Source organism: Colius striatus, chromosome 14, assembly GCF_028858725.1.
Source record: "Colius striatus isolate bColStr4 chromosome 14, bColStr4.1.hap1, whole genome shotgun sequence".
In the NCBI taxonomy this organism is placed as follows: domain Eukaryota; kingdom Metazoa; phylum Chordata; class Aves; order Coliiformes; family Coliidae; genus Colius; species Colius striatus.
In genome coordinates this window covers 3751137-3757136 of record NC_084772.1, presented here as the reverse complement: position 1 = coordinate 3757136, position 6000 = coordinate 3751137, and positions in this window count along the sequence as shown.

Sequence of the window (6000 nt, the reverse complement as noted above, 5' to 3'; positions counted from 1 at the left end):
GGTTGCAGTGGATGAGCTTTTAAGGTCCCTTCTGGCCCTTGAGAGTCTGTGATTCTGTGATCCCAGGTGTTTAAATGGCACTTTGTGTCTCGCCATCTGAAAGCACTGAGGAGCAAGCAGAGGAAGGATAAAACCTTTTGGATACCTGTTGCTGGTGCTGGAAGAGGGGTTTCTCTGGAAAACAGGGAGCCCTCAAAAGATGCTGTTCTCTGCTGGGCTGTGGGCTCTGCCTGTCAGCCTGGCACGAGGAGCAGGCAGCCCAGGCTCTGCCAGCCACACCAAGTGCTTTTGCACAGGTACAACGTGGGGATCGTCTCCCTCACGGTGTTTTGCAAATCATATCATGTAATTATCTGGATTTGTGCTGTACAGACGTGTTTTCAGGGAGATGATGAGCTGCTTTGTCAACACCAAAGCACCAATCTGGACTTGCACAGGGTGGTGTAGCTGTTGGGACAGGTTTTCCTGGGAAGGAGTCACACCTAGAGGTGTGATTCAAACCCCAGTTCAGAGAAGATCTGTGTGTGTGACTGGGGATGTGGTTAGTGGGGGGAAGGTCTGAGCTGGGATCTTTCATTTTGATGAAGAGATGGTGGATGGAATGGGGGAAGATGGGCAGGTGCCTGAGGGTGTCACACAGGGCAGCACCACGATGGGGGCAGCAAAGGGAGTTAGAAACATGATTTTCAGGGATTTGTGAACAGCTATGTTGGTTTTTTTAAACTTCCAAGGAGAGGGGGGAAGACAACTAGAAAAACTGCTGGTGCATTCAAATCAAGCCTCTTAAAACCGGTATTTTATTGAGGAAACACAGCGTGTGGTGCTGCAAGGGCTGCTCACAACGGGCCTTCAGCCCTCGGTGGGGGCTGTGTCCATCCCGCAGCAGCACAGCTCCCTCTCCCGACTGCAAAGCTCACCGGTGCTCAGCTGAACGGCTTCTTGACTTCACTGTGACACAGCTTCATTTTCAGCGTGGAGGCTCTTGAAAGCCTCAAGGACTCATCCCCACCTGCAGGGATGGGCTAGATTAAGGCATCTCAAAGCTGTAACTATTTGAGCTTCTCTGTTGACCTGTGAGGCCAAATGAGACCTTCCCTACCCGCAGCCACAGAATCACAGAATCAGCTCAGATGGGAAAGCCCTTGAGGCTGCTGCAGTGCCAGCCCTGGCCTCACCCTGCCCAGCCCAGCACTGACCCACAGCCCTCAGCACCTCAGCTCCAGGGCTTTGGGATCCCTCCAGGGCTGGGCACTCCCCCAGCTCCCTGGGCAGCCTGGCACAGGGGCTCACACCCCTCTCAGGGAAACAGCTCTGCCTCAGCTCCAGCCTCAACCTCCCCTGGGGCAACCTGAGGCCATTTCCTCTTGACACTTGTTACTGGGGAGCAGAGCCTGACCCCCAGCTCCCTGCAGCCTCCTGTCAGGGAGTGTCAGAGAGGGCTCCTGGCTCCCCTCAGCCTCTTCTCCAGGCCCAACACCCCCATGCCCTCAGCCCCTCCCCAGCACCCTTGTGCTCCAGCCCCTTCCCCAGCTTTGTTGCTTCTTCTCTGATCTCATTTAGGATAACCTGTTTCACAGAGTGAGTGCCACTGCCTAAGGAGGGGGTGGTGAGTAGGGGGATCTGCTGGCAGCAACTCAGTGCAATGAGTTTCCAGCTGCCTTCCTTTGTGTCTCAGGTCTCTACAGGGACAGGAGCTCAGGCATTTTAGCCCTGTGAGATGGTTTTGATGTCTTGACTGTCTGTCTTCCTTAACTGTGGGTAGCTTAGACCATCCTCAGCAATATGATGTTTCTGCTTGGAGAAGGGCTTCACAAGCCCTGTTTGTGTTGCCCACGTAGCTTTAACACACCAGCTTGGCTATGGATAGCCTCAATGGGAGTCCAGTTGGTCCAGTGTCCAGCTGGTTTCTTGTGCTGCAAACTGTACTGGGCTCCATCCCCAGATGCAGTGTTCAGTTAGGATAGTGGATCTGTGCCAGGCTGGAGAAGCTCACAAAACAGGTAGAGGGATGGAAAGGTGAGCACTGCAAGTAGATGGAGACACAGATATTGTCATCAGCTGTGCTGAGTTCCCTGCACTACTCCATGAGCTGTGAGGGATGTGTCCAGCTGAGGAGACAGCCCAAAACTACCCAAACTGGCCTTGTCAGAGGAGCTGTGTGTCAGGAAAAGATGCACAAGCTGCTGGGGAGCTTCAGGCCATGAAACGAAGCCTCAGACATCACAGACAGCTGCAACACAGGTCACAGCCTCACAGTAACACTCCCACTGGGACCCTGCTCCCACGGGTGCTGCTGGTGGTGGGCACACGGGGGCCTTTTGTTGCTGTGAGGAGAAAAAAACCAGGAAAGCAGGCTTTGCTGTAGCCCAGTGTCTCCTTGCAGCTTCAGCAGCAGGCACTAGATGTCCTTGCATGCCGTAGTGTGCCGGCAGCACTGCACAGGCTGCGGGCCTGAGGCTGCCATCAGGGTGATGGCCACGGGACAGCAGTGGCCCTTGTCCAGCCCTGGCCTTGTGGACTGAGGGGACTTTATGGGGAAAAGGCACTTTGCTGCTCTGCTCACCTTCATGCTCCCCTGGGGAGGCTGGGTCTGGAGCTGCCTCACTCCAGGGACACATTATCCCAGCGAGCTCTCGTCCATGTGCATCCCAGCACCTGCAGCTCCGAGTCACTTCATGGTGATCCCATTCAGTTATTTGAGGAGCATCCTTTTTGTTGTAGGAGTTTGCAATTGGACTTCTCTTGCTGAGTCGTGAGATTTGGACTGGACCTCCCTTTGCCTTCTAAACTCCTGAGAGGAGTCTGGATGCAGCTGGATCCCACCTCAGCCCTCCACCACCGGGTCCCTGGGTTCTGTTCCAGAGTGGGTTTATTACAGCTCATGCTGGAGGCTCTAAGAGCAATCCCAATGTTCCCCTCCAATCTTGTGACAGCTCAACCCAATAGTGATGTTCAAGCCTGAGGTCTTGTTCCTTTGTTCAGATGCTTTCTGTTCTTATCTTGGAAGTCACCATTATGCAGATTTTACACTGTCTTGCTCATCTGCACTTGGGTGTCCTCAGTGTCAGGAGTCTTCTGCTAACTTCAGGCACAACTACGTCCCCCTTCTACCACAGGACTCCCAGTGCTTTGTAACCCTGGAGCCTGCAGCCTCAGGCCTCAGCTCTCACAGTTGCTCAGTTGAGCACATTTCAATTAATCCTGGTATTGCACAATTCATTCTAATATTTTACAATCAAGTTATTTCCATTTCCAACGCCTTTGTTGTGGAAATCGAGAGCTGCTTTGTGGGCCTGTTGATGTCTCAGTGAAACCCCTAAATTACAGGAGTTTGATCCCAAAGCCACAAACACAGCAGCCTTTAAAAACAGCTTCACAGCAAAAACCCACAAAAACATGCTCAATAAAGTGACTTTTCCTGTGTGTGCAGCAGTGAGTGGGGCTGGATAAACAGAAGATGTTACTCACCCAAACTCTTGGTGAATAATTACTGGAGCAGTGCAGGGTGGAAATAATTTCCCCACTTCTGTCACTTTGAGGACAGTAAATAAGGAAGAATAAAGTGCTGCAGGAAAATGAAGGTGAGGAGCACAGAGCAGCTGTGAGTATGCTGCTAAATAGATGGTCTGTCCATGTGGGGTTCCAGAGGGATCAGTTCTGGGGCCAGTCTTGTTCAACATCTTCGTCAACCACCTGGATGAAGGGACAGTGTGACCCTCAGCAAGTTCCCTGCTGGCACCAAACTGGGAGCACTGGCTGATTCCCCAGAGGCTGAGCTGCCAGTCAGTGAGAGCTGGGCAGGCTGAGAGCTGGGCACAGAGGAATCTCATGAGGTTCAACAAGGTCAAGTGCAGAGTCTCACAGAGCAGGTCAGGGGGTGCTCCCACCTCAGGCTCCAGCATGGGGGGGAGGCTGTGTGAGGCATTACCCATGAGACACAGTTTTCATGCCAAAATCACTCCGTCCTGCAGTTTCAGTGTTGATTTGAGGACAGAGAGTGATGCTGCAGGCAAACGGATGCTCAGGCAAGTTTTGTGCCCCTCTGACTTCCATGTGTCCACAGTGTTAGCCACAGGCTAAACATGTTAAGAGTAAGGAAGGTTTCTGTTTCATTTCTTTCATCCCCTTGGGCAGGTCTTGATCTGTGTCCTGCCCAGGTTGTGCCCAGGCTGTCACCAGAGGGGCTTTGCCATCGTGTCTGTATTGGGTACCACAGAGAGAGTCCCTCTTACATTAGAAGCTGCCAGATTTTACCCTCTGAACACTAATTAACAGTATTCAATCTCAACAATGGACTAGGGAAACCTTCTTTCCTCCCAGCAGCGTGGCCAGAGGTGGTATCTACTGGGCAAAGGAGGGAATTACTTGAGAAATTCATTACAGAGGGCACAAGCAGTGGGGAAAATGCCAGTCCCTCCCCCCTCCCTCCCCCTTCACTAGGAAGAAGCTTGGTAGCTCTAATTTCAGTACCCTTGCAGACACGTTTTGTCCACTAAAAGGGTATAAATTAGCAGATTTATGTTGCAATTGGGGAGGTCAATTATAAAGAGTCAATAATTTATTTAGGTGCAGTAACTCACTTGGTTTTTTGAACTGGTGACTGTGCCCACACACAGGCTTATAAAGCTGAAAGGCTACAAGTCCACACTTCCATGCCTTTTATACTGCTACTTGTGATCTGACCTCGGCTCTACCAGACACGAGAAACACAGGGTAATTCTGCAAGGTCATCAGAAATGGATTAGCCTCTTCCAAGGGCTCTTAATAGCTCTGATCTAGATTGCATGTTGAAGGGAAAAATATTTTGGCCTGCTTTATGTGAATACTGTTGGAAGGAATAAACATGCAAGAAAGGTGTTACAGCATCCCTTCTCCCTACAACTGCACCATCACAAGCTCTAGCAAATCAGTGGCCTGTAACTTTAAGGTGAGTTGGTTCTGGTGTTAGATGCTCCTTAATTGCTAAAGCAACACAGCTGGGTAATGCCCCTTAATACACAACAACCCCTGACCACCCTCCTCCCTCCCTGGATGGATTTGGCAGCCACCAGCAGAGGAGTTTCTGTGCAGCACTCAGCTTCAGGCTCTGTGTCTTCTGCCAAAAATTTGCTTAGCTTGCCTACATCCCTGCACCTCAGGGTAACAAAAGTCTGATATTCTGTGGTTTTTAAGGTTTCTGCTAAGCAGTGGCACCTCCCTGAGGCAGGAAAGGCCCTATCTGGAGCTCTCCTGGAGTCCCCAGCCTAAGAGCTCTGCTGCTGTTAAGGGCTGAGGAGAAGCTGCCCAGCTCCTAAGCCCTGCCCAGGATGGTCTGTGTGTGCCATGGGAAGGTGAGTCTCGTTTCTTGGAGCTGTGCTGGCGTTTTGTTTTATTTGAGTTGGTTTCTTGTGCTGGTAATTCCTCGTGCTGCTCTGAGCCATCTGAGAGCTCTGGGGCAGTTTGGGCTATGTTTTCATGATGCCATAGGAGTTTGATTGATGGTGAGCTTAGTAACTCCCCTTCCTGAGGTTTCCCAGGTGCTGAGGCCTTGCCTTTAAGGTTAGAAGGGGGCCCAGCCTGTACCTGGTCTGTGTTTGCAGCCATTCCTCAGAAAAGCCCCCTGAGGGGATATTTGCAGGGGAGCTTTAAAAGAAGGGCTTTTTGTGCTCATCAGTGTGACTGCAGTTGGAAAAGGCTCTGGAGGTGTTTAAAGTCAATGCCTGTGTTTAGTCTTAAAATGAGGACCAGCAGAGCACTCAGAGATCAGTGTGTGTGTGAAGGTTCATCTGCTCCTCATTGCAGGCTCTGGGTCAGACACTCCGTGTCCTGGGGCTGGGGGGGAATCAATGCTTTATTCCCAGTGTGGGTGAGCTCTGTGTGTGTGTGTCCAGCCATGAGCTCTGCACAGCCCCCAGCTTGCACAGGAGAGAGGGGTTTGTTGTATTGTTAGAGGTGACCATACATCAAACGTGTATGTGGTCGCCCTGGGTCTTCTTTGGGTGTGGAGCTTGGTGCTGGGGT